Consider the following 27,631-nt stretch of genomic DNA (forward strand, 5'->3'; position numbering starts at 1 on the left):
AAATCCATTCAGTAAATGTAATTGAAATTGAACTTATTTCAAAACATTATGAAATAAATAATAATTTAGAAGTTTCATTAGCTTAGTCTGGCCATTCCAGTGGTCATCCAGATATTAATATATTTTTACTCTCTTTTTAAAGGTAATATATATTTTAGCTTTTTTCATCACAAATTTAGTTATTGATCATAAACATAAAGGTTATGCATTCCTGAGCTGTGATGAACTCTTTCCAACATGGGGAAAATTATAATTATATATGCATATTAAATTAAAAATATATATCAGTAAGAAATAATTTCTGCTACTTATTATTAAATAAAAATAATAAAATATACTTAAGAAAATATATAAGCAAATAATTCACTTGGTCACTTTTTTAAAAAGGGGTCACTGGGGAGTTTCTATATGAAGGGCATTTTGATAGAGGAAGTCACAGAAAACATACTATAAAATGTTTTTATCAAAGACTAAAGCAGTCAGAAAAAACCACCTAGAATAAATGTAAATGTTTTTGTTTTTTATTGTTTGACTAATACTTTGCAAATTCTAATAGCAACACTTGAGTAAAGTATTAATTTATAGGTAAAGGAAGTATTTATCATTAGCATTAATAGTAGGTGTAGATGGATTATCTGCCTCCCCTGCAGGAAATGTGTCCTAATGCAGATCTCATAGGTTCTTTATTTGAACAGTTTCCACAGTAGACGAGCAGCACTTTAGCTGCAGTTTTTGTGTTAGCCTTACTTCAAGATGGGTTACACATCAAGTAGTACCCTTTTCTTCAGCCTATCATTTTAATATTTATGAGTTAATTTGAACTCTATATCTAACTAATGCTAGACTGTAGTAAACAGGTTAATTTTATCTTAGGCATAACTAATCATTTACTAATACAATTCACTTGATTCCTTCTCTGCTGACTCCAACATGTTAATGGCTAGATGTTGAATAGGTGACGTGTCAGTGCATTTGAGCTGCAACAGTGGAAATTTATTTCTCACAGTTCTGGAGGCTGGGAAGTCAAGATCAAGACACACATTTTTTTTTTCTGTTTGATTTATCTCATTTAAGATTTCCAGTTGACAGAGTTTTGTTATCCATTGTATTTGTTAAGAAATTAGTGTCAAAAAGGAAATTACATGACTCTCCCTTCTCCTTCAAAAAAAGAAGACTAGAAAGAAGGAAAGAAGGAAGAGAGGAAGAAAAAGTAAGTAAGAAAAAAGAGGAATAAAACAGTAAACAGGATCATGGCCACTACTTTGGACCATTAGGGCTGTTAACAGCAACTGTACAGTGTGTCATTTGGAAGATCATTTGCTAGGTGGCATTTGCTATGTGGTATATTCCAAAAACAACCCCTCCTTTACACACTCATCAAAAATAGTCTCTCCTCTTGGCCTCAATCCGTGCAGATGCATTTTGTGCTCTGTACAGAGGTGCTTAATATAAAGGCATTTTCTGTGAAGTGGAGCCAAAAGTCAGCTCAGGCTTTCCTACCCCAGTACCTTGTGTGAGGCTGCTTCAGGCTGGAATCAGGGGCCACTGGAGAATGCATCTGGTCATTCCTGTGAAAGCCCAGGGTCTGCTCCTTCTTTCGGCTCACTTGCTTTGTGTCTGCGCCCTTTCCTACTAGGGCCTGCACTACTCACATCAAAGAAAATTGATTTGAGCTGAGAAAAAAAAAACAAAAAAAACCCAGGGATACCCCTTCTGGGATGTATTGCAAAATTACACTCATTTATCTTTTAGTTAAAGGGATCTATATTAAAATCAGATCCTAACATTGTTTATATTTGGACAGTAGGTCTGGCTTTTGAGGAGAGATATGTTTGCTTCCACCACCATACCCTTTCAAATTTCGTTCCAAATGCATTTTGTTATTCCTGTGTAATCATAATCATAAAGCACCATTCAAAAGAAAAGACAAATAACAGAGAGAAGAGACTCCTGTGTGTTATGTCTAGTCTGACAATGGAAACCTCTGTGACCCTGGCACGTCATTTGCTTTGCTATACACTCAGTTCTCTGTTTGTAAATTGAGTTTTGCTTTTTTTTTTTTTTTTAACTTTAAGGACCTCTTGAGTGCTAATATTTGTGTCGCACAATATGCCAGTTCCAAGGAGGCAAAAGGAAAAAAGAAACAGCCTATGGAAGCGGCATGAGCTTCCAGATCTAATAAATTCAAATAAAGTTCATGGTTTTATAAGGCTGGGGTTAGTATATAATTTATCTTCTAAAAGAAATGAAAATAAAATATTGACAGAAAAAGAAGAGATAAAATAACATAATTAATTGAAATATTTAAATTGGTTTTATGTTATAGTAAGACCCTTAAAATTGATATATTCAAAATTATTTTCAAAAATATAATTTTTGATTTAGAAAATTTTAATTAATAAATTTAGAAAATTTTAATAAAATTTTATAGAGTACAGCAAATTAGAAAAACTTTTTTACATTAATGATTTCAATATGTAAAATAGCTAAAGCAGAAAAATTATTTTTATCAGATGATAGGGTAGTTCAATTTTTAATTTTTTGAGAAAGCTCAATATTATTTCCTATAGTGGCTGTACCATTTATATTCCCACTAATAATGTATTAAGGTTTCCTTATCTTCACATCCTCTCAAACATTTGCTAAATTTTGTTTTTATTTTTGATAGTAGCCATACTAACAGTTGTGAGGTGATGTCTCATTGTGTTTTACATGCATTTATCTGATAATTAGTGATTCTGAGTTCCCTGTCGTATACCTGATGGTCATTTGAATGTCTTCTTTGGAGCAATGTCTACTCAAGTCCTTTGCCTTTTTTTGTTATTTTATTTTTGTTTACTATGTATAATTTAAATTAATTTATTTTATTTAAATTATGAATGTATAATTTATTTAGGAACTACTTATATATTTTGGACATTAATCCCTGTCATTTAGGTAGTTTGCAAATATATTTGCATATTCCTTAGGTTATGTTTTCACTCTGATGAATCTTGTCTTTGCTATGCAGCAGCTTTTTAATTTACTATAGTCCCATGTGTATCTTTTTGGTTTTGTTGCCTGTGCTTTTGGTGTCAAATCCAAGAAATCATTGCCAAGACCAGTGTCAGCAAATGTTTCCCCATGATTTGAGGAGTTTTACAGTTTTAAGTCTTATGTTCAAGTCTTACGCCATTCGAGTTGATTTTTCTCTATAGTGTAAGATGGAGATCTAATTTTATTCTTTTGTATGTGAATACCTAGTTTTCCCTACACCATTTGTTGAAGAGATTGTCCTTTCTCCATTGTGTATCATTGACATTCTAGTTGAAGATCAGTTGATTATATATGTGTGGGTTTATTTCTGGGCTGTCTATTCTGTTCCATTTATATATGGGTCTGTCTATATACCAGCACCATACTATTTTAATAACCATAGCTTTGCAATATATTTTGAAAGCATGAAGCATGATGCATCCAGCTTTGTTCTTTCTCAAGATTGCTTAGTCTATTTGGGGACCTTTGTGGTTTCATATACATTTTAAGACTGTACTTTCTGTTTTTATAGAAAATGCCATTGGAATTTTAATTGAGATCATATTGATCTGTTGATTGCTTTGGGTAGTATTGACATTTTAACTATATTAATCCTTCTAAACTAAGTATGGGATGTCTTTCCATTTATTTGTGTCTCCTCAAACTCTTTCAAGAAACTGAAGACGAAGGAACACTTCCAAACTGAATATTACCTTAATGCCAAAGTCAGACAAAGATGCTGCAAGAAAAGAAAATCACAGGCCAATGTTCTTGATGAACATACATGCCAAAATTCTCAACAAAATACTAGCAAATAAATGAATCGATACATTAAAAGGATCATACACCATCTATTAGGGCTCTTTAGAGGGACAGGACTATTAGGATAGATGTATAATTAAGGCATATTGACTCACATCAGTGAAGGAGAGGTGAAGTCCGCAATAGGACATCTGCAAACTGAGGAGCAAGGAAGCCAGTCCAAGTCCCAAAACTTCAGAAGTAGGGAAGCCAACAGTGCAGCCTTCTTTCTATGGCTGAGGGCCCGAGAGCCCCTGGCAAACCACTAGTGTAGTACCAAGAATCCAAAAGCTGAAGAACTTGGAGTCCAATGTTCCAGGGCAGAAAGCATCCAGCACAGGAGAAAGATCTAGGCTGGAAGACTCAGGCAGTCTAGTCCTTTCAAGTTCTTCTGCCTGATTTTATTCCAGGCACACTGGCACCTGATTAGATGGTGCCCACCCAGTTTGAGGGTGAGTCTGCCTCTCCCGGTCCACTGATTAACAAAGGATGTTAATCATCTTTGTCAACACCATCACAGACACACCCAGGAACAATAATTTGCATCCTTCAATCCAATCAAATTGACAATATTAATCATTACACACCAGGATCAAGTAGGATTTATCCCTAGAAAGCCAGGATGGTTCAACACCTGATGCAAATCAATAAATATGACACCCTATTTTAACAGAATAAAAGATAAAAAGTGTGATCATTTCACTAAGTGCAGAAAAAGCTTTTGACAAAATCTGATAATCATTCATGATAAAAAAACACTAAAAAATTTAGGTATAGAAAGAATAAAGTACATGCTTATTGCTGTAGAACTATCATTGGTATAGGAAGAATGTGCTTTCATTCTTTCTATAATTTCATAATAAAGGCTATATGTAATAAGCCCAGAGCTGATATCGTACTTATCAGTGAAAAGCCAAAAGTATTTATGGCATGAGCAACACAAGGATGCCCACTCTCACCATTTCTATTAAACATAGGACTGGAAGTTTTAGTGAGGCAATTAGACAAGAAAAGGAAATAAAAGGCATTAGAATCAGAAATGAAGTAAAATTGTCTCTGTTTGCAGATGACTTGATTTTATATATATATAAAACTCGGAAGAGTCCAGAAAAAACTTGTAAGAACTAAAAAACAAATTCAGCAAAGATGTAGCATAGATAGTCAATATACACAAATCAGGTTTGTTTCTATACACTAATAATAGCGTTACTCCAAGAATACTTTATTCATTCATTTATTAAAACTTATGACATTGCAATAGAATTATTTATCTTATTTTCACCACTGCAAGGTAAGAATGCTAGGAGTGGCCAGAAGCACAGCATATAAAAAGGGCAGAAAAAGTGTTTACTGATTAGACAGAGGAAGGGTAAATATTCAGTTGGTTTGCACTGATACACTTGTAAGAGTTATTAACATATTGATGTCTAGGTGTACTGGTTGTTAACAGACCACTTAGTTCCCTATGTGCCTTCCTGCTGCTTTGATCACCCAAACCCATCCCTCTGCATACTTGGTACCTCTCATAATCTAGCAACTAAGTGATTACTTGGGGAGGGAGGAAAGGGAAGAACAATAGGCTGATAAATATTTCAACTGTATCATATGGGCAGACAGGATTATGGACATATGGATGGATGGACGTAGATATAGATGTATGTATGGATGTAGATATAGATGTATGGATGGATGGAATTCTGAAAACAAACCCTACTTTGTGAGACTCTAGATCTAATTGTAAATTCAGGATTTCATTTCTTGCTGCCACAACAAAATCAGAATTATCTGCATCAGGTACAACACTGAAACATTAAACTATGGGATTCAGAATTACTATTTCAAGAAGCTCCAAGAAAAATAAAGAGGTTGATGGGGAAGACATTTCAGAGGAAAAAAAAAACTCTGACTTTGTTTTCCTGTTGGAGAACATGTATTCTTTAAAGATACTGTTTTTTGTTCTACATAAAACAATTCATTTTAAAAGAAATCTTTCACACCAAAATAGTACATTATTTTTCCCTGCATTTGTTGTTATTTGATATCAAGAGTGCCATATTATTCAGCATTAATGTGATCCTTTCTGTAAACAAACAACAGCAAAGTAAAGAAAATAACATTACTTCCTTTTCTGATGATTAGGGCATATATGTGAATAATATTCCATTTTGCAAATCATAATGCTTTGTCATCTTACTAGAAATCTAACAAATGCTTTTTTCACAAACTTATGTTTCAGAAATCCATTCATAGTATAATTGAATTCTCTCTCCAGGAAGTATTGTCTATAACTTTGATGGTAAGACCTATTTTGAAAATGTTTGTATAGTACTATTTAAATATAAAGTTGATCATTTAACTTTAATATTTAACATGTTTATTCAGCTGTTAATCTAATTGCTTTATAAAGAGTGGGTTAATCTGCTCATTGTCTAAGTGATAGATACCAGTCTGTGCAAACAGTGAGTTGTGCATAGATCTGTGTTAAAGGAAAAACAGCATATTCACTATTGGGGGAAAATATGTGTATATGTGTGATGTCTCTGAGTATCTACTTGGGAAAGAGAAAGAAGGATTAACTTTGAGCCTAAATATTTTAAATTCTTATAACTATTTAAAAATGCAATGAACCCAACAAAATCAAGCAATACGCAATTCTGTTTCCCTTCAGAAGTATTTCTGGTAGTCTGGCTGGCGGCATAAAAAACATACATTTATTTTATAACCAAGGCAAGCAACAAACAAGAAAACAAATCTAAACAAACTTAAGGAGATACATTCACAACAATATAATCTATTAATTTACTGAGTCTATAATAAAGATGTTTAATGCACATAAAAAGCACTTCAGAATATTTCTACCACAAAATAACCAATAATAGCATAGTTAAACTATACATCTTTCTTCACACTCTTAGGAATAACTTCTTAAATGTCTTTTTAAATTGTGCATTTAAAAAAATTGCTAGACTCATGAAGCACAAATGAGCAATCTACACTATCAATTAATCTGTACTCAATGGTTTTGTCACTGGATTTTACAGAAGAATGATTTTTATGTGGCAACAACAGAACAGGTTTCAAAGAGCAACAGTGAAAGATAATTCTAATAAATCCTCATGTTTCTTATAATTTACTGGAATGTTCAAATTCCTAAATTATATAGAATTACCTTTGTCTGAGAAAGTAACAAGATCTTAACCATCTGCTTCAAAGCACTTCGTGATTTGTTAATCGAAAGTCTGTAAGTAACTTCTAGCAAACAAAGTTGTTTTTTGTTTGTTTGTTTGTTTGTTTTAAACTAACTTCTGTGTATTACAGCTAGCTGAGTTAATTTTGAGGCAGTACATTGAGCTGTTTTTATGCAATTTTCCTCTTTTTACGTAAATAAAAACAGTATTTCCTTTGTATTCTCCACTATGCTGAATGGACAATAAGTATCTTGATAATTTATATGAATTTAGTTTTTCAAAATGTTCTTGTTATAAAATCCCTTCATTTATTCAACAAATGCTATTTACAATGTGTCAGACCCTAGACAGAAACTTTCCCTTTTCTCATTAAAATTTAAATATGAGGGTTGAGGCACAAATAATTGAACAAATAACACAATAGTTTAAAACATATATTAAGTAGAGTTTAAAAGGCTAAACCTCAGTGCTAAAAAATCTATACACGAGATCTATAATCTCCTTAAGGTAGGAGGAGGTAGTGGAAGGCTCTAATGGCATTTTTTTCTAGATAAAGTCACATCTGTGTTGAAGACTATTTAATAACAGGAGCCACTCTGGGACAGACAGAGTTTTATCAAAGAGTATAGGCTAGAAGTATTGAGAGAGGAATAATGATGAAGAGATGGATGTAGAATGGTACACAGGATACCAATTTTGAAAAGATTTCTAATCACCTTAAGAAATTTAATTTTTTTCAATAATAATAATGGAAAAGCAAAGATTGATTTTATTTAGGGTAGTAAAATTGTTAGATGTGTATTTTAGAAACATTCTGAATAAATTTCAGTGACATTGGCAGTGGAATTTTCGTAGATAATTTTATTTTCAAAATATTTGCTAGCCCTCTCTTCTGGTACTGACCCCGGAGGAGAATTAAACATAATGAACAGTGACATCAGACTCAGCCAGTTTAAGGAGAAGCAGTGAATGTGTGGCTTCCAAGTAGAAGCTGTATGTGCCACTATGGGGTTATATTATCTTTCTTTTATCTCAATTTCAGACAGAAGACACTTTTTGAGCTTGGATACCAAATGAAGAAGTTATAAAACAAAGACAAAGCTGACCTGTGAGGGAGAAGAATGTAAGAAAGACATAAATCTTACTTGTAAGACACAAAGATTTGGGGCAGTTGCAACACCTAAGTTAGTAAGACCCCACTAAAATAGAGGTGGGCAAGATGCTTGGAGATCTGTTAAAAGACTATGATAGTAAGCAAGGCATAGAATGTTGATGACCTGGACTTCGGGAGTAGAGATGGGAGTGAAGAGAAATAAATAGGTTTGGTAGATAGGAAGTGAAAACAGGATTTGTAATTGTTGGAATGTGGAAGAGTGAAGGAAGGCTGACAGATTTCTGGATTAAAAAAAAATAGGTGGGCAATAGAGGATCCACACTTTGGGAATAAAGCAGAAGGACTAGGATAACGGTGAGAAAGATGCCCTAAGTCATGCTGTTGAACCTACATGCCTATCTCTGGGATTTGTTCTTGCCATTTCCTCAGCCTGGAACAAGCTTCCTCCATATAGTCACAGAGTTTGCTTTGTCATGTCCTGCAGATTTCCAAATCTTTAGAGATGCTTTTTCTGACAGCCCAGTGTAAAACAGTGGGCCACAGGCTCATTTTCTCAATAGCACTTATATTGTATCATGTCATATCATATTTATTTTATTATTCAGCAGTGGTGTCTATCAGAATATAATGTGAGCCACATATGTAATTTTAAATTTTCTAATGGACCCATGAAAGGCTAAAAGAAGTCGACAATACTAATCTTATTAATATATTTCATCTGATCTAATCTGTCTAAAATATTTCAATATATAAATGTAAAATTATTAATAAAATATTTTACTTTTTGCTTTTTGTGTGAAATCTCAATTTAGATGAGCTATATTTCCATTTCTTAATTGTCATCTTTGGTTAGTGGCCACCACATTGGGTAGTGCAGAATAAAGTACTAAATTGTCCTTTAATTATTGACTGCTTCCCCCAGGAGTGTGTTGGTTCTTCCTCAATGATACAAGAACTAACATATGTAACCTAAAGAAATAACTTTAGTAAGCACAAAACATTTTTTGAATTATTAAATGAATGAATATAAAACTCAGGAGAAAAACCTGGGCCAGATTTACGGGAATCATCAGCAGAGTGATACTTTAATCCATAGATGAGAATGAGTTCATCTACAGTAAATGTGTGTAATGAGCAGAAAAAATATTAAAAATTACCCTACAATAATTTTGAATAAATATTTCACACATTTTATATTGGCATCTAAAAATTTCTTATCGCAGATTCAGTTGCAAATGATGAAATCACCAGCTGTTATCAATATTAACCTAAAAATTTAAATAAACTAAAATAAATATTAAGTATCATAGCTATATTCGCCAACATTCATGTGTAAAACACATGAGCAATTTTTTCAAGTCAGATGCTATACATCATTCTTCAATCTATTGAAGGTTTCTTAAATTTATATTTTTATATTTTCATTCCATAATAAATTTTATCTAACATCTTGAAAATGGATTATATGTTAAAAATTTTAAAACAATTTAATTTGAGTAGAGGGCACAAATACCCAAAGAGAAGTATATTTTCCTAACACAGATCTTTAAAGATTGCATTGCTCAAAAGGAGAGATTTTAAAAGTACTATTGTCCCAAATCTGGTTGAGGATGAAATCTTACTGAATTAAATAATTCACAACCTCATTTTTGAGGAAAACATATTGCTGATAAAATGTTCAAGCAAGACATAATTTGAGAAACATGTTACCTACCCAACCAATTGATTATTGCAGCCTAAAGGTCAAGAGTCAGGTATCTTTTAACCAAATATTTTCTTTTGTCTACAAAACTGTTAATCTTTTCCTATTAATTTTTTTTTAAAATAGTAAAAATTTGAATTAGTCTACTAGTGGAATTACACCTTACATTTGAGATAGACACAAAATTTCAGATGTTTTTTCACGTTGGTATAAAAACAGATATTATTTATACACTCTTAAACTTCCTGGTTATATAGCCAACAAACTCAGTGTAACATGATATAAATGAATCACTAAGATCAGAGAACTTAATTACATGCCCTTAAGGATCATTTATTCTATCACTTCTGCCATACCAGAAATGTTTTTAACTGCCCACACCTACCTGGAGAGCAGGAACCAACCTTGATTCACTTTATTTCCAGCTGATTTCATCTGCAGTACCTTTAGCCATGTGGCGTTTCTCTTTCTGAGAATCTCGAGTTCCCCCAATTTCCTGGTCTGCCAGGGAGAGATATTCTTAAATGCCTGTAAAACGAGGGTGGTGTTGTAGGACATAGAACAGAAACAGTGCTAATTTCTTTATAGCCTTTTGTATGCTTTGTTTCTACAACATATTGGTTCTTCATAATGAACTTATGATAATCAAATTAAATAAAATATATATTTAAATAAAAAAACGTGATCATGCTTTTTCCCCCACACACGTTCTATGAAGGAGACACAATTGTAATGAGCTTATCCAAACAGGTACATTGTCTTAAAATACTGCATGTTCTCACTCATAAGTGGGAGCTGAACAAAGAGAACACAAGGACACAGGGAGCGGAACATCACTCACCGAGGCCTGTTGGCACGGGGCGGCGGGGGGCGGGCATGCGGGGCTTAAAACCTAGATGATGGGTTGATAGGTGCAGCAAAGCACCATGACACATGTATACCCATGTAACAAACCTGCATGTTTTGTACATGTATCCCAGGACTTAAAGTAAAAAAAAAATAGTAAAGAAAAAATGAAGTCTCAATAAAGGAATTTTACATAGTATGTGACCATTTTCAATAATTTTGCAGCTTAGGGCAACTCATATATGTCACATGTTTTTGCAGAGTGTACGTAGACTCTGCCACAACATTATTCATGTTTTGATTGTTCATGCATTTAAGAGAGTTAGAATTAGTAAAATTTAACTTCATGTCCATTAAAAATGGTAGCTATGATTTTTTTCGAAGGATTACACATTTTAAATCTCTCCTTTGAAATTCAATGAGAATTAATTGCCCTTTAAAAGTACATGGAAATTCATTATTCATTATAAGGAACTCTAGTATTCCACATGAAAACGTTCTATATAATATCTGTTTTCTCAGTCAGACAATACAGGAAATTTCATGCATTTGTGGGTTCTGATGGCATGGATTCATTGGGCAAAGTATTCTGAAGAGTTTTTTCTCTCACTCCCTCATCCCACCAGATGGTTACTCAGTGTTATTAATATTATCATTAATTTTGAGATAAGAGCTTAGCAAGAAAAAAATTCAGGAAAGATTTGATTTTAACTTGGCAATTATCATGGAAATTTAGGCTATTTCTTAATAGATACTTAAAGAAGGAGTTCATTCCTTCTCAAGTTAGAGTTATAAGTAGAGGCAGAAGGAAGAAAAAGGCTCTTTGTCTAAAAATAGATCCTTAAAAATAATTTCGTGATTAATAATCATAATTACTTTTCACTTAATTACCTTCTTATTCTGCTGATCTTGAATTAAAGTCTATTTCTATAATACATTTATTTTTGGACTAAAATATTCCAAGAAATCTTACATTTTACAAGCTTTGGTGAAATCTCACAGTAATAATGTTAACTTAAAATAGAATCCTTAGAACTGAATTATCTGGTAGTGTCAACAGAAAAAAGTTATCCTTCCATATACATGGGGGATTGGTTCCAGGATCCGGCGTACCCTGAAATCCGCCTGTACTCAAGTTCTGCAGTCTCCTTTGCAGAACCGGCAAACAGGAAAAGTTGGCCCTCCAAATACGGATTTTGAATCCCATGAATACTGTATTTTTGATCTACATTTGTTTGAAAAAAAATCCTGCATATAAAGGGGGGGGGGGCACACACTTCCAACCTGTATCAGTTGTACCTTATATATTTGTTTTCACTGAGATTCTGAAAGTGACCTCTTGGTGCTTCATATAGAAAAATGTGGTTTTTAGAAGGGGATCTTCAAGCAAATTGTAAAGGAAAGCAAGCCACGTGTTGACAAAACTAAATGGCTTTGGTTAAATTATTTAAAAATACCAAAATGAAGGACAGTGGAATTTCCTATCAGGATGCAATACATAAGCAAATGAACCCACCCATAATTACTTAATAAGGATTTGGTCAGTGATTGACATGAAGTAAAGACTGCATTGTGGACATTGAAGGCATTGATGTATGAATATTTATCTGGTAAACTTTGTGTCATAACACTTCCAATTGTCAAGGATATTTTAAATGTGCAAAAAAAGTCATCTTAGAAATATTTTTGATAGTGTCAGCATTTATAATAAATATGAATGTGATTCTATGCATTCCTAAAAGGTATACAATGTGTCTTCATTATAGGAAAGTAGGTCAGTTTCAGGACAGATTGAATCCTTTCTTTTTATTTTGACAACACCCCCGTGAAATATCCCCATATGGTAAACCTAATAAACAGAGTACCTTATTTTCAAGCTAATTAAGAAAACATGAGACATAGCAATAATGCCTGATTACTGCAGCATCCCTATATCCCCCCATCTCAGTGGAAAGTCTTAATTAAAGATATAAGGAAGCAAACCCTTGATGCCACCTGGTGGTCATCTAAGCAGCAAAGCTGGTTCTGCTGTGTAAAACCTTGTCCTTTTCATGACTCCAAATTTCAGGCTTGCTCCTGGGGAAAAGATACATCCAAAAGAGTATTCAGATAAGAACACAAGAGCCCAAGAAGGAAATATGGCCACAACTTTGGCTTTTATTAACAAAAATAAAATTACTCTAAGCATCATAACAGGATGATAAAATAATGCTAGGAGAATTTTAAGTTAATTTTTATTACATATTTTTGAGGTATACAACATGAGGTTTTGATATAAATAGTAAAATGATTACACAGTCAAACAAATTTACATACCTATCACCTTCCATAGTTACCTTTTGTGTCTGTGTTATGAGCACTTAAAATCTACTCTCTTAGCAAATTTTCAGTACACAATGATACAATCTTATTATCTTCAGTCCTCATGCTAAACATTAGATTTCTAGGCTTATCCTGCCTAACAGCAAATATATAACCTTTGACATACTTCCCCCTACACCATCATTCTACTTTCTATTTCTATGTATTTGACTTTTTAAAAGGATTCTGCATACGAGTGAGATCACACACTATTTTTTCTTGCTGTGTCTGTATCATTTCATTTAGAATAATGTCCTCTAGTTTTATTCATGTTGGCACAAATGGCAGTATCTCTTTTCCAAGGCTGAATAATATTCCATTGCAGGTATACATGTACAGATATATACACACACCCATACACATACACAATGTGGAATATATACACACACACAATATTTTTTATATATATATATATATATATATATATATATATGCATGCCACTATTTCTCTATCCATTTATCTTGAGAAGTCATGTGTTTGCAATTATTGGAACTGGTGAAGTGAGAAAATCTGTCGTGCTGTAGAAAGCAATTTTGTTACTATCTTTTACTAAGACTTGAGTGTATACTCAAACAAGCACTATTTTTATTGTTAGTTTTTATCTCTATTTTATTATATATAAATAATTTTATTATAACTAATATGCATATATTTTAAACACAAATATAAATATACAAAGTAGTAATGAATGTCAATGCTGTTTAATTTTTAAAAATTTAATAATCTTAAAATGAATATATCTAAACAGTTAAATCTCTTAAATGATATTTTAAAGAACTGTTTTTACTGTATTTATGCTTTTTCAACTTATTTTTTCACCATTCATTTAAATTTCTAATTTAATATTATGCTAAAGTCTTTAAGATAATTTGGGATCTTGGAATTACAATTTGAATTAAGATTAAAGAACAACAGAATCAGTTTATTTTAAAATCTTATCAGTGAATATGATACCTGACCATCTTTCTCAGGTGACTTAGTAGAGAAATTTAGGCCACAGTTTGTAGCATTATATAACAAATATATGAACAAATTTTGCTTTTAAATGGGGGTCAAAGTTAATATATTTTACATTATATCATTATACATCATATTTTGTTATAATATGAATTTTATATTTGTGCAATCTCATAATTTTTGGTGTAAGTGATCACTTACTTGACTTAAGACAATTATAAGGAATTTAAGAAATTCTTAATGAATTTCAATTCATTAAGATCCTTGTCAATAATGAACAGAAGTGCTGAATGAATGAAAATGTTATGTTTACATTACATGCCACACCCTAAGAAGATCAGAAAGAAGATATACGTAGATGTCTTTCAAAACCAATTTAATAGAACAATTTAAATTAGTAAGGGACACATAATGATTAGTAGTATTGGTTTATATGAAATTTATACAGATTTATACAATTCTGTAGATTTGCTTTTGAATCCCTTTTAAAACACTTCCTATCTTGGTTTAAAAGTCTTAATATGATTATAAAGGCTTATCCTATTTATTTGACTGTGGTCTTTCCCCCTCATTTTATCTTGGAAACTGATACAGGAACTGACTCCACTGTTTCCTTTTAAGGCCTTAACAAAATGCCCTGAGCCCTTTTTTGGAGAATGAGGTACAATTTTTAAGACCTGTTATTTGATATGTAATAATGAGTATTATTTCATAGAGCAATCAAAATACTAACTCAATTTTCAGAAAATGTACAGTTTGTCTCTAGAAGCAATAACTTTCAAAACCACTTATCCAGTATTCTTTTTTTTCAGTTATGCAGTTTTCTTATTAAAAGTGTTTAACTAGACCAAAACCCTGTGGGAAAAGTAAGACTAATCCAGAGAATGAGACATTCTACAATATGACTGGCCAAACTCTTTAACGAAAGAGTTAATGTCATGAAAGTCAACAGTAAAAAGAACAATTGGAAGAGCAAGGGCTGTTCTAGTTGAAAGAGACTAAACGAGCATAACTCCCAGGTGGACACAAAAAGCTAAAAATTACATGAATGAAATAATAATCCATCTAATTCCTGTTCGCTTGCAAATTTCCCTGAATGTTCTCCAGAAATACAGACAGAGGTTCTTCAGAACACGACACTAGGATCATTCATACTAAACACTGGCCAGAAGTTAGTTTCACTACATCCAGTTCCTATCCTGGAGGCTGTTGATTTTACTTAGGAAATAACAACAACAAAATGTAAAACAACAACAACAACAAAAACGAAAAACCTCTCTAGCCTTGCACCCTGCAGGAGGGCGGGCTTAGAACCCAAATGGTGAACACAGCCAGCCTCCAGGCCCAAAGCAACACTCTAGACTCATTGGGAGGCCAGATGTCTCACAACTAATAAAACAATTCTATAATATTATTGTAGCAATTAGTAATATTTTTATCACTGGATCTGGAATACCAAAGATGGCTCAATGAATCTCCAGGCTTTAAAACAAGCTCTACTCTTCTGATAACTGAGCAGCAACCACAGCTTCTCCTGGAAATTAGACTTGATTACCTCTGCCTATACTGCGGGTTTTTTATTTGCCTGGTGGTCTCTTGGTTAGAGGAGACCAAAGTGACTGGTAATTGCATTTTCATGTCCAGTGGAAATTTTATTGTGATCTCTGGTAGAATGATGTTTCCCTGAGAACCAGCAGAGTTTAAGTATGCAGACTTAGGCAGGGTACATTTTACAAATAGGGGAAAGGGAGTGTTGGTAAAAGTGGTCAGTCATCGCAGCATCATATGCAAGTCATTAGATTACCACAAGCCCTTGGATAGTCACTGGGGTAACCATCCAATATCTGGACTAGGTGTTGATTCTAATAAAGGCAAATTGCTGATCACCTGGGATAGAAGCAGTCTGCTGAATTGAATTAGAACCTAGTGGGTGCCTGGTTTTCTTAAGAAGACTTGCCCTATCAAATCTTCAGGGTCAGTCTCTGCTTCTTTGATGTTGACTAATTAGCATTGGTTCAGGTATAACAAACACAATTGTCCAGATAAATTACAAGTTGCAGCAATACTTCATTAATTTTCATTACATTATGGTATCCTGTTATATGGATATACTATATTTATCCAATCTGTCCTTGCCAAATTTGGTGGCTTCCGTTTAAGGATTACTGACAAGTTATTATGCTTTCAACTTTTTTACATGTCTTTTGTTGTTGTACATAGGTAAATACTTCTTTTTGTAGATACCTAGCAGTGGATATGTTTCAACTTTAGTAGATACTGCTAAATGATTATTCAAAGCATCTATCTATTCAAAACTCCTAAAAGCACACTTAAACTCTGCTGGTTCTCAGGGAAACATTCTACCGGAGATTACAATAAAATTTCTACTGGACTTGAAATTGCAATTACCAGTCACTTTCGTCTCCTCTAGTCAAGAGACCACCGGCAAAAAAAGAAGCCACAGTATAGGCAGAGGTAATGAAGTCTGATTTCCAAGAGAAGCTGCAGTTGCTGCTCAGTTACCAGAAAAGAGTAGAGCTTGTTTGAAAGCCTGGAGATTCATTGAGCCATCTTTGGTATTCCAGATCCAGTGATAATAATATTACAAGTTGCAGCAATACTTCATTAATTTTCATTACTTTATGGTATCCTGTTATATGGATATGCTATATTTACCCTATCTGTCTTTGCCAAATTTGGTGGCTTCTGTTAAGGATTACTGACAAGTTATTATGCTTTCAACTTTTTTTTACGTATCTTTTGTTGTTGTACATAGGTAAATACTTCTTTTTGTTGATACCTAGCAGTGGATGTGTTTCAACTTTAGTAGATACTGCCAAATGATTATTCAAAGCATCTATCTATTCAAAACTCCTACAAGCAATAGATGAAATTTCCAAAGGATGTAATTTTCACAAAGGCTGAGTTAAATAAAATGATCAAATACACAGGAGTATGGACTACTTATTTTATTTATAGAAATTTCAAAACCAGGCAAAACATATTTATGGTGTAAGTAGTCACAATAGTATTTACCTGACTGGTTGCTTCTGGGTGTTTGGCAATGCTCAGGGTGGCATGTACACAGATACGATCACTGTGAAAATTAATTTCATTGTACCACTATGATGCATGCATTTTTCTGCAGATATATGAAACTTTAATAAGACATCAGTTACAAAGCATAATTCTCTGAAATAGGACATCAATGACAAAGCATGATTCTCTGAAAAGACCCTCATACTATTCTTAGAAACACATTCCAACTAACCACCACATGCCTTAAAAGTAATACTTTAGGGGTGGGGTAGGCAAGTCGTAGTATAAGAAATCTTGTGCTTGGTGTTGAAACCTATTAAACATTCAGTCACTTGTAAAGAATTTTAAAGATTGTTGAGGAAGGAAAATGGCAGTTTAGGGTTCAGAACCTGTAACCTCTCAAACTCCAAAGGCTCTTGTCTGTGCTAGGGCAGTGCTGTGTGCACCTCCCAGGGAGTTCTGGTTCATGAGCACCTCCTTTCCCACAGCTCCCTCTCAGTGGAATAAGAGCACTACATTGAGGGAAGGTCATCCTCTTTTCCGAGAGAAGTGTGAGGCCAAGGTCAAGCTCTATGCAAGCAACATGTGCAAACAACCTGGCCCCAGATACCAAGTTGCAGACACTGACATCATTCTTGGAGGCAGTGCTAGACACTGCAGACAGCTTTTCTTCCAAAGGCAGCTCTCCTGGGCCACCAACGATTCAGTCTACGTGTCTGATGGCAAATTGCCCATCCCGAGGCAGCACTTTTCATGATGGTTGTGGTGTGTGTTCTGGAGTCCCAGAGGGCTGGCTTTTGAGTTTCCTGAAGTGCAATGACAGGAGCAAATAGGACCAGAGACCAAATTCTTTCCAACATAAACGTATGACGTATAAAGGGGGAGGAATAGACTTACACGGGATTCATTGGTTGTTTTGATAACAGAAAGGTTTAGAAGCGTCTTAGCTATACATATAATTCCCAGGTTGATGCTGGTAAAACTACATGATCTCTAAACATCTCTAATAATCTTTCATTACTTCAAAGTACATTTCTTGAACATTTACCCTATGAACAAGACAATGTGATTCTTGTCCTAAAAAAAACTATCTTTACTCACACTTCACTAAAAAAAAATAATAATAACAGAGGCCACTGGAGAAAAATTCATCAACTTCCAGCCACAAGACCTACACATTTTCCACTCACCTATACCTACCCTCCCTCTTATAACCTTAGAAGAGGCAGATTGCTTGTGTTTGGGGCCAATTCTGTCTTACATGTTTTCTTGATATTTACTTTTTCCCTTCTTGTTTTCTCTTACCTGCTGTTGCCCCTTCCTGTGAGAATTTAAATGTGGTCAACTATATACCCTTTACAAATATGTTTTTGATTTCCTAATTGATTAATGTTTTATTACTTACACTTGAAGGCTGCAAAGTGAACACACATGTTCATCAGGTTTATATGCATATTATATAGATATATGTCTAATTTTTACATCACATATTTATGATAAAAACGAATTAATGGGGAATTTCACAGCAGCTGTTAGTGATATACCAGTGTCCAAGTTTGATAGTAGCTTTTACAGCCACTGAGCTTACAAAGTTCAGCAAGGGACAGCGCCGTTAAACCAATAAACACACAATAATTGTGATTTGTGGTAAACTCCAGAATGGAAGGATGTAACCAAATATGTGAGTTTGGGAAGCTGTCACAGGGATGTGATACTGAGACTTGAAGCCTGATTGCAAATTGGGCAGGAAAGAGCTGAGAGACTGAACAGGGCCAGGAAATATCATTCTTGGCAGGGAGTTGAGCCAGTGAACAGATCCTGAGACAACGAGGAACCTGATGTTTTCTTGGATTCAGAGCTGGAGCTCAGTGAGCAGAGGGGAGAGCTGCCAACAGGGGAAGAGAACCACACCAGGTGGGGACTTGGGACAGGACATTTTGCTCCTCATTTTACTTGACTTCTTCATCACATTATTTTATCATCAACTTTTTATTCCATGACTGCACTTTACTGATTTTCCTTCTAGCTTTACTTTCTCAGTTCCTCCTCATCTGCCCATTTTCCAAATGCTGGTGTCCTTTATGAGCAAATTGAAAATGCTGTGCAGATACCATCTAGGAGCACAGAAAGATTTTACAAGGACAGTGGGACAACTATAATTTTAATGACTCCATTTGCAGATTTTAGATTTCCATGGCACTAGTATCTAAAATTTATATTCCTGAGAACTACCCTCTGAGCTAGTGTAACCTTTCATAGTTTCTTTCATTTTTTACAAGGAATGGCATCCCTGTCATACAGTGTTAATCTTACTACATACCACATTACCTGGGTAGAAATATTTCTGAGTCCCCTATGGAGCAACAGTGTGAAGTATTACTATAGGAGTTCAGAAATGAGTAACTTTAATAACTGGATATTAAACACTAAGAAAGTTAGTGGCTTCCAGTTTTCTTTCAGTAGAAGAAAAGGGACTGTAAAAAAGTTGGCAGCTGACAGATCACAAAAATGTCACTTGGTATCGAATCCCTATTTATTTTCATATTAAAGGAATCAATTGTATGACATTAGCATAAAATGTTTCCATTCTGTTCCACTTATCTTTATGGACAGTGCACCCCAGCAATTACATCTTATAAAATAAAAAATATACAATTCATGCAGCACCCTGTCTTATTCTAGTTGTAGGTACCATTTAATCAATACTGCATGTCTATTGGTGAGCTGCTCTGCAGTGTGCCTAGGTTGAATCGCTTTCTTTGTGGGATATCTCACTTTCAATTTCTCTGAGCTTCTTCTCTTGGGTTAACAAATTTTGCAGGAGCAATGGTTTCTAGTTCCTGAATATAAGTTGAAAAACTGGCTGCCAAAATTTGTTTTGGGAGCCAAAATAGGTACTAATAATCAAGGACACGTGGCAGGGAAGGGGAGGGAGAGCTACTCTATTCATCTCCTGGGCTTGCTGGGGGATCTGTCAAGTGTGTGTTCCTTCTGTCCTGTTAGGCTGTGGTGTGGCAGATTCAGTTATATCCTTCAGGAGTTTTGAGTTTCTGTCTAAAGAGAAACTCAAAGAGCAAAACCTCACATTGCTTCATAATATGGCAAATGCTTTGAGGGTGATTCTAGCCTTGTGTTTATGTTAGACTCCGTCCCTCTAATGGTCTTCTCCTAGGTTCCATAAAATGTGAAGGTTGTTCACCTCCCTCTTCAGCTTCGGCTTAGCACCCCAGCTTCATACGCCATCTTAGAATTCAGTAATTAGCCCATGGGGAAAATCAGCTGTATGTTTGTGACTCTTCAACTTTCTGATTCATAATGCCAGTCCTGCTAAATATAACTGCAAAATACATGCTGGTTTTCTTTTCTCCTAGCAAAATCCCTCTGCTGGGCTAATCCTGATCCTAAGAAATTCCCCTAAGGAATAAAACAATGAACAATAGTCTGTTCACCTCAGAATGATGATATTATTTCTGGAATCCAAGTTCTGTTGTTTAAAGGAACCAGAAAATACTGATATATGTATATATATATTAAGTGGTGTTGGATTTATTGGAAATAATTATTTTATGGCAAAAGTCTACAATTTTTTTAATTGTTGTCATTAAGTATTACAATTGGTGATCACCTGAAAAGTAAAGTCTTATTTTAGTTATTAGGATGAACAAAGTTTAGTGTGGAGAAAGGAAAAGCTGTGATGGGTTAGCAGAAAAGTATACTGGTGTTCAGACAATTTTGAAATCTGAGTTTTATATCAGGAAAAAAACATGTCACCAAGAAGAAGGAATTTAGCTTTTATGATTTTTGTAAAATATCTTTTCACTGAAAAGTGCTTAAAGTTTCACTTATTGTGTTCATTTGTGTTTACATTTCAGAAGCAGAGTTATTCTCTTTTTTCTTTTACCTTAGCTGTAAAAGAATATTAAATGTTCTCAGTAACAAAACCACTTTCAAAGAAAGTCTGTGAATCAAATCATAAATGTGCAGCCAAGAATTTCAGAAGTATTCCAAATCAACAACTTATAAAATGGTATAGTTGGTTCATATATGGTAAGAGAGGGAGGAAACATGATATTCCATTTTTGGAATAAAAATTTATTAATAAATGTTGAGGATTGGATCCTAAGAACACAATGATATCTGTAGAGATACCCAAAGTCAAAACTGCTCTTTAGTTTCTGGGTCAAAGAACAATAAAGGTCAATATCTTTACTTCATTAGGTTTATGTTGTATTTTCTTTTCATTTTGGAATGATTAAATGGAACATAAAGCACACAGATTTATTGAAAATAGAGTAAAAGTCAATAAACAATTTGTATCTAATAATAAGCTAGTATATTAAACACTTGATGTTTACCAAAGGAATCTAATTATTGAATTTACTAGTCGTTATCTTGCAGTTTTGAGACATTATTTTTATGTGACTTGTTAAAATGACTGGTTGGATTATACTAATTTGAATATTAGTGAACTTTTCTGATGATGCTAATATTTATCCCAGGAAAAGTTTCCTATCATTTTGAAATGACAATCAACACACAGATATTAGTGGTTAAGAAAAACAAAATCATGGAAAGAAAAACTACTTGCACTTACATAGAGAGTAAACTCTCACGCCAGTTTTGCCAAATGTTAATTTCAAATACCATGCTTTATACATACATATGAAAATAAAATAGGTGATTATATTTTATTTTTCTCCTCTTTGTACTTTATGCTTTATAGTCTCTATTTGTGTTTCACTCAAGGTGGAAAAGAAACAATAGTCGACATCATTTTCTTTTCCTAGGAACTACACTTACTTGCAAATACATGAACTATCATCACCTCAGATTTTATATGTGCTACATGTCTGTTGGTAGGCTGCACTGCAATGTGCCCAGGTTCAAATATTTTTTGTGTGTGTGTGGCAAATCTCATTTTCAATGTCTCTGAGTTTCCTCTCTTGCATTAGCAAATTTTACTGGTGAGAAATTCTCTAATTCCTGGACATAAGTTGTAAAAACGGCTGCCAACATTTTTTTGAGCCAAGTGAAGGTTTGAGGGTAGAAACCACACTGTTCCATGTGCAGACTTTTCACTTAATTCCCTTAATTGCCACCACTTGCAATGACACTCACTGTTGCAGAGTTTAGAGGGACTGTCGTTCAAAGTTTCTCAAAGATAAAACTTTGACTCTTCTCCCAAGATCGTTGGAGTGGGAGTTATCCAGCTGCATGGGAAAGAAAAGAGGATTTTGGAGGGAGGCAGGTCAGCCTCAGCTTTCTCTGTTTTGGAGAAGCACTTGATGCTTCTGGATTCTGAGGCCTTAGGTGATCTCAGCACCAACCAGCTTGCTTCTGGTCTTCATGCAATTCCAGGACATGTTTTAGTGCTCTTTGCATGCTGTCTTAGTTATGCCTGCTTTCAGCTTCCAATATATTGGTGCTGCTGTCCCCTCTCCTTACTTTGGTTGATGATGTGCACATCATGTTGGGTTGGGCTTTGGAAGAGATTGGTTATAAACACATGCTTGAACCACTGACATTATTTAAAGGAAGTCCCTTATTACATTATCTTTAATGACTATATTGTCTTCTAAACATAATTTTTATTATACTTTTATATCCCTTGCCAGAGTTTTTTCTCAACTATGCAATATTTTTAGATATACAACTCCTGAGGTTGAGAAGAGTTCACTGTGTAGAGCTGTTAATTTGGGGGACAACTATGGCAGTGGTAAAGACTACACATTTCTAGACTAATGGCAAAAGAGGATGATATTCTAAAGACTAAAACTTTTCTAGACCAATGGCAAAAGAGGGTAATACTCTGAATTGAAAAAGAGTCTACCTTCGGAGCATGAGTTTGTTCCCTCCAAAATGTATTTTAGAGGCAAATGGAAAATCATGTTTGACTATTGAAAGTAAATCAATAGAAATGGGTCATTACCAATACACAGAGGAAATATATTATAAAATAATGTTAATTTAATATAAAATTTGGTGAATGTGGCAGATGGCCTTCAGCTGTAAGAAGCTAAGATACCAGATTATCTAGAGGCACTTGCTGGAAATTACAAAATACAGACAGAGGAAATATTAATGGAGATACCATGCTGATGTTACCTGGAGAATTTTGGAGTGAACATTGTGAACTTGAGGTGATCAATCATCTGATTTGAACTAGACCATTCCAATGAGATCAAAGGGAAGGAATCAGAATTATGAGGCCCATTGGGTATGAACAGGAATGGAGACTAGAATTTGGAGGAATGCTGGGGCTTATAGAGACAATCTGCAACCTCTGATTGAGCTGATGTAGGGGCCCAGTTATCTAGCTGGGACTTACTTCTATGCCTTCCTGCTACATTTTCTTAGCTTCTTCCAGACTCTACTTGTGCACTCTGAATGATATCTTGGTAGGGAAGCTTCTAGTCTCACTTCAATAAAAGTGACATTTTGCACTGTGTTTAGATTCTAGGTCTTCTATTTCATTTGCTCATTGGATGGGAGAAAGGTTAGAGAATAAGAGAATCTCAGGCAATCCAAATATAAATTCTTGATGAGGACTTACTAGACTGCTTCTTGGTGCCTCAAACAAGGATGGTTTCTAACCTGTTGTAAAAAAATATGGAAAACTCATGTGCATGCAAATTACCACATTAGCAACCCAGACCCCTGAAACATCTATTTTATATCCATGATCTTCATATCTGTTTGGAAATAAAACAATTCAGTGAGACCAGGTATTTATGGTTCAGGGGTCAATGGAAAACAAGTTTTGTGGGAGCAACTTCAGTCCACTAAAGCCAAGGAATTTCAACAGCTATTTGCATAAGCCTATCCTGAGACTCTCTGGAAAGAACTGTAGAATTTGAGCCTCAAGATAGGTTCTCTGTTCAAATATAACACAAGTCAGATGTTTTTCCTACATGTTTAGCCTTCTGATATGAGAATATTGTTTAATTCAAGTTCCAATTTCAACTCAACGATATGATGAAATGGTTTTTGAAACCACTCACCTTGACTTCTCCTTGATTGTTGATTTATTATTTTCTTATTCTGCATTCATTCTTCCTTCAGCTAGAACTGTGCTAAATGATACTTTTTATATTGTTTGATTAGTAGTACATAATGCCCTCCAAGGAAGAACATCATAGTCAACATATAAACAGAAAAAAATAGGGCTGCAAAATAGACATATAACTAACAAAACATACACAGAAATTGGAATCATATGATTCAATCTCAGATTTCTGATTTACCACTTACTAGTTATGTAACGTTGTCAAGACAGTAATACTATTAATAATATATTTCCATAAATGTAAAATATCAACATTTATAACCATCCCTATGAGTTATTGCAAATATCAAATTAGATAATGCCACTTTAAATCACCTATTCATCAGTAAACTCAAGACAATGAATAAATGCTGACTGCTTTCATTCTTTTAGATCTGTAATCTTTTTCTTATTGTCACATAATAATTGTACATATTTATAGGGTACAAAGTGATGTTTTGATAAATGTATACAATGTGTAATGTTGAATTCAGGGTAAGTAGAATATCTATTACTGCAAATCATTATTTCTTTGTGTTGGGAAGATAGGAAATTCTCTCTTCTAGCAATTTTGAGATATGCAATAATTTATTGTTGACAGTCACCCTACTGTGCAATAGGACACCAGAACTTATTCTTTCCTAGTCTCATTGTAACTTTGCACCTATTAACAACTTTTCCCCATCTTACCCTCCTCCCTACCATCTCCAGTTTCTGGTAACTACTATTCTACTTTCTACTTCCACATGAGATGCATCTTTTTTCTTTTTTCTTTTCTTTAGCTCTCACAAATGAATGAGAATGTGCAGTATTTGTATTCTGTGCCTGGCTTATTTTACTCAATATAATACCCTCCAGGTTCATCCATATTGCTGCACATGACATGCTTTCATTCTTTTTATGGATGAATAGTTTTCCATAGTATAAATATACACCACATTTTCTTTATTCATTCATTATGGAACCATTTTTATAATTTCTAATTTCTATATACATATTATTCTTGTTCTTTCATGTCTGTTATTTACATTAATAATCTCTACTCCTTTGTATATAGGTATTTCTAAAGTTGAGAGTGTGGGAGCAAGATGAAGAAACAGTGTTATCTATTTCTTGGTATGAAACCAGCACTGATAATAAGAACTAATTTATTTAAACTGTTTCACATAACATCTTTGGCTGGCTTATTCTTTGTGACATTATTTTATAAAATCTACTGGCAATATAATGGACAAAATCATTTGATTTAATATAAAGTAAAAATACTTTTTAGGAAATACTCCTTTACTGCAGTGCGATGCTCCTCTCTGGATGTTTGTATGCCAATTTATTTAAGAATTATTGTTAAAATTTTTAATTCTGAAAGAAAAATAATAGCAAAAGAACTTGTCCCTGAGGACATCTAAATTGTAAATGAGCAAATCTTTGAACAAAAAAAGCCAGCACCATTAAAACAAGACATAATACATTCCCTATAGCACATATTAGTTTTTCCAAAAATAATATTATGACTCATTTCCTTTAGCTTCAGTTATTTGTTGATTAACATAAATATATATTTTAAAGTTCTCATTTGGTAATTACTAGATCTTTTCTAAGTGACTAATTTCTTAGCCATAAATCATATATTTTCGCATGATGGACTGGATTATTTCTAAAAATTCCTGTCAGGCAGAGCAAGCAGAGTCTTAAAGCTTAATTCTAGCTGCAGGTCATTTTTTTTTTTTTTAAATGGATGAGTATGTTGATGTAGAAAATGTCTTTTTACATCAACTTAAAGCACTAAAAGTCCAATTTTTTATAATGTCAATTTCCTTTACTATTTCAAAGAATTAAGATCTTCATATGCACCAATCATTATAAGAAGTCATGACTAAATTATGATTTACAAAAGTGAAATGTTTCTTCTTTTTCTTTTTTTTTTGGAGATGGAGTTTCATTCTGTTGCCCAGGCTGGAGTGCAATGGGACGATCTTGGCTCACTGCAACCTCTGCCTCTTGGGTTCACGCCATTCTCCTGCCTCAGCCTCCAGAGTAGCTGGGATTACAGGCACCTGCCACTATGCCTAGCTAATTTTTTGTATTTTTAATAGAAATGGGGTTTCACCATGTTGGGCAGACTGGTCTCAAACTCCTGACCTCAGGTGATCCACTTGCCTCCGCCTCCCAAAGTGCTAGGATTACAGGCGTGATGCCACCATGCCAGGCTGAAATATTTCTTCTAATCAAGAATGCTTATCATTATCCATTCAAAAGAATTTAAAAATTATCATAAATCCCAATTTGGAAGCATGTTATGGCAGGAATTTTTCAACAAAGTAAATCAAATTCTCTATTATACTGACGAAGAAAACGGAAACAGTTTTTGCTAAATGGAACACGCCATCATCTTGTGACACTGGAGTCCTCACTAATAGAAGTGTATGTGATAAAACAGTGTGTTTTACTCACCAAAACTTTGCTGATTTGCTCATATGTAAAAATTGTTTCTCTTTTTAGGATCAATATATTTACTGTAAAGCCTAGTAGTCTCTTTATTATAAAAGTTTTCAGGCCAGCCGTGGTGGCTCATGCCTGTAATCCCAGCATTTTGAGAGGGCAAGACAGGTTGATACCAGCCTGGCCAACATGGTGAATCCCCATCTCTGCTAAAAATAAAAATATTACCCAGGTGTGGTGGTGGGCACCTGTAATTCCAGCTGCTTGGGAGGCTGAAGCATGAGAATCTCTTGAACCCTCGAGGCGGAGGTTGCAGTGAACCGAGATTGCGCCACTGCACTCTAGCCTGGGCGACAGTGTGAGACTTCATCTCAAACAAAAAATAAAAGTATTCAAACATCATTAATATAATATTGACACAACTTTCACCATGTCTGCATGTCACGTCTATGATTATTTACTTAGTGTATTTTTGTATTAAAAGTTCTTTCTTTAAAACAAAATCAATTTATTTGCATAGAAAACTTTATAGCATGTCCATAAAAATGACTTGGAATATACAAGAAAACTACTAAAATAATGAAAACCCATAGTGCGCATTCCCTATATCTGTTTAAGAGCCCTGTGCTCATTTAAGGTGTCCCACTGTGGGTTCTGCAGTATAGTTTTCTAAGTCTTCCCGCTGAGAAAAATTTAAGTTACATCAGGTGCTAAGATTTGGTTATCATGATCTTGTTGGTTGGTTAAACTGGGTTTATTTTGAACATGGGAGAAGAAAATTGTTTTAATGAGTGAAAATGTTTTCATATGAATACAAAAGCAAAGCAGACAAAACCAGCCTAGGAAGAAACTAAGCTATTGGGAGAACGAAGATTACTTTATGAGCACTGATAAAATGCAATAAATTGATCCAGAATCTAGCAAAGTGTGGGTACTGGTGAAAAAGTTCAGAGGGATTCATTGTTAAGGTGCTTGTAGCTTATTCTGAATAATAATTCACTTGTTATAATATATTTAAACACATCGAGTATCAAATATGTATCATGCACTATGTTATGCAGTCTTTGAAAAAAATGGTCATGAAAAAAGTTAGACCCCATGTCTACTGGAGGAGGCAGATGGA

The sequence above is a fragment of the Pongo pygmaeus genome, chromosome 3, assembly GCF_028885625.2.
Source record: "Pongo pygmaeus isolate AG05252 chromosome 3, NHGRI_mPonPyg2-v2.0_pri, whole genome shotgun sequence".
Taxonomy (NCBI): domain Eukaryota; kingdom Metazoa; phylum Chordata; class Mammalia; order Primates; family Hominidae; genus Pongo; species Pongo pygmaeus.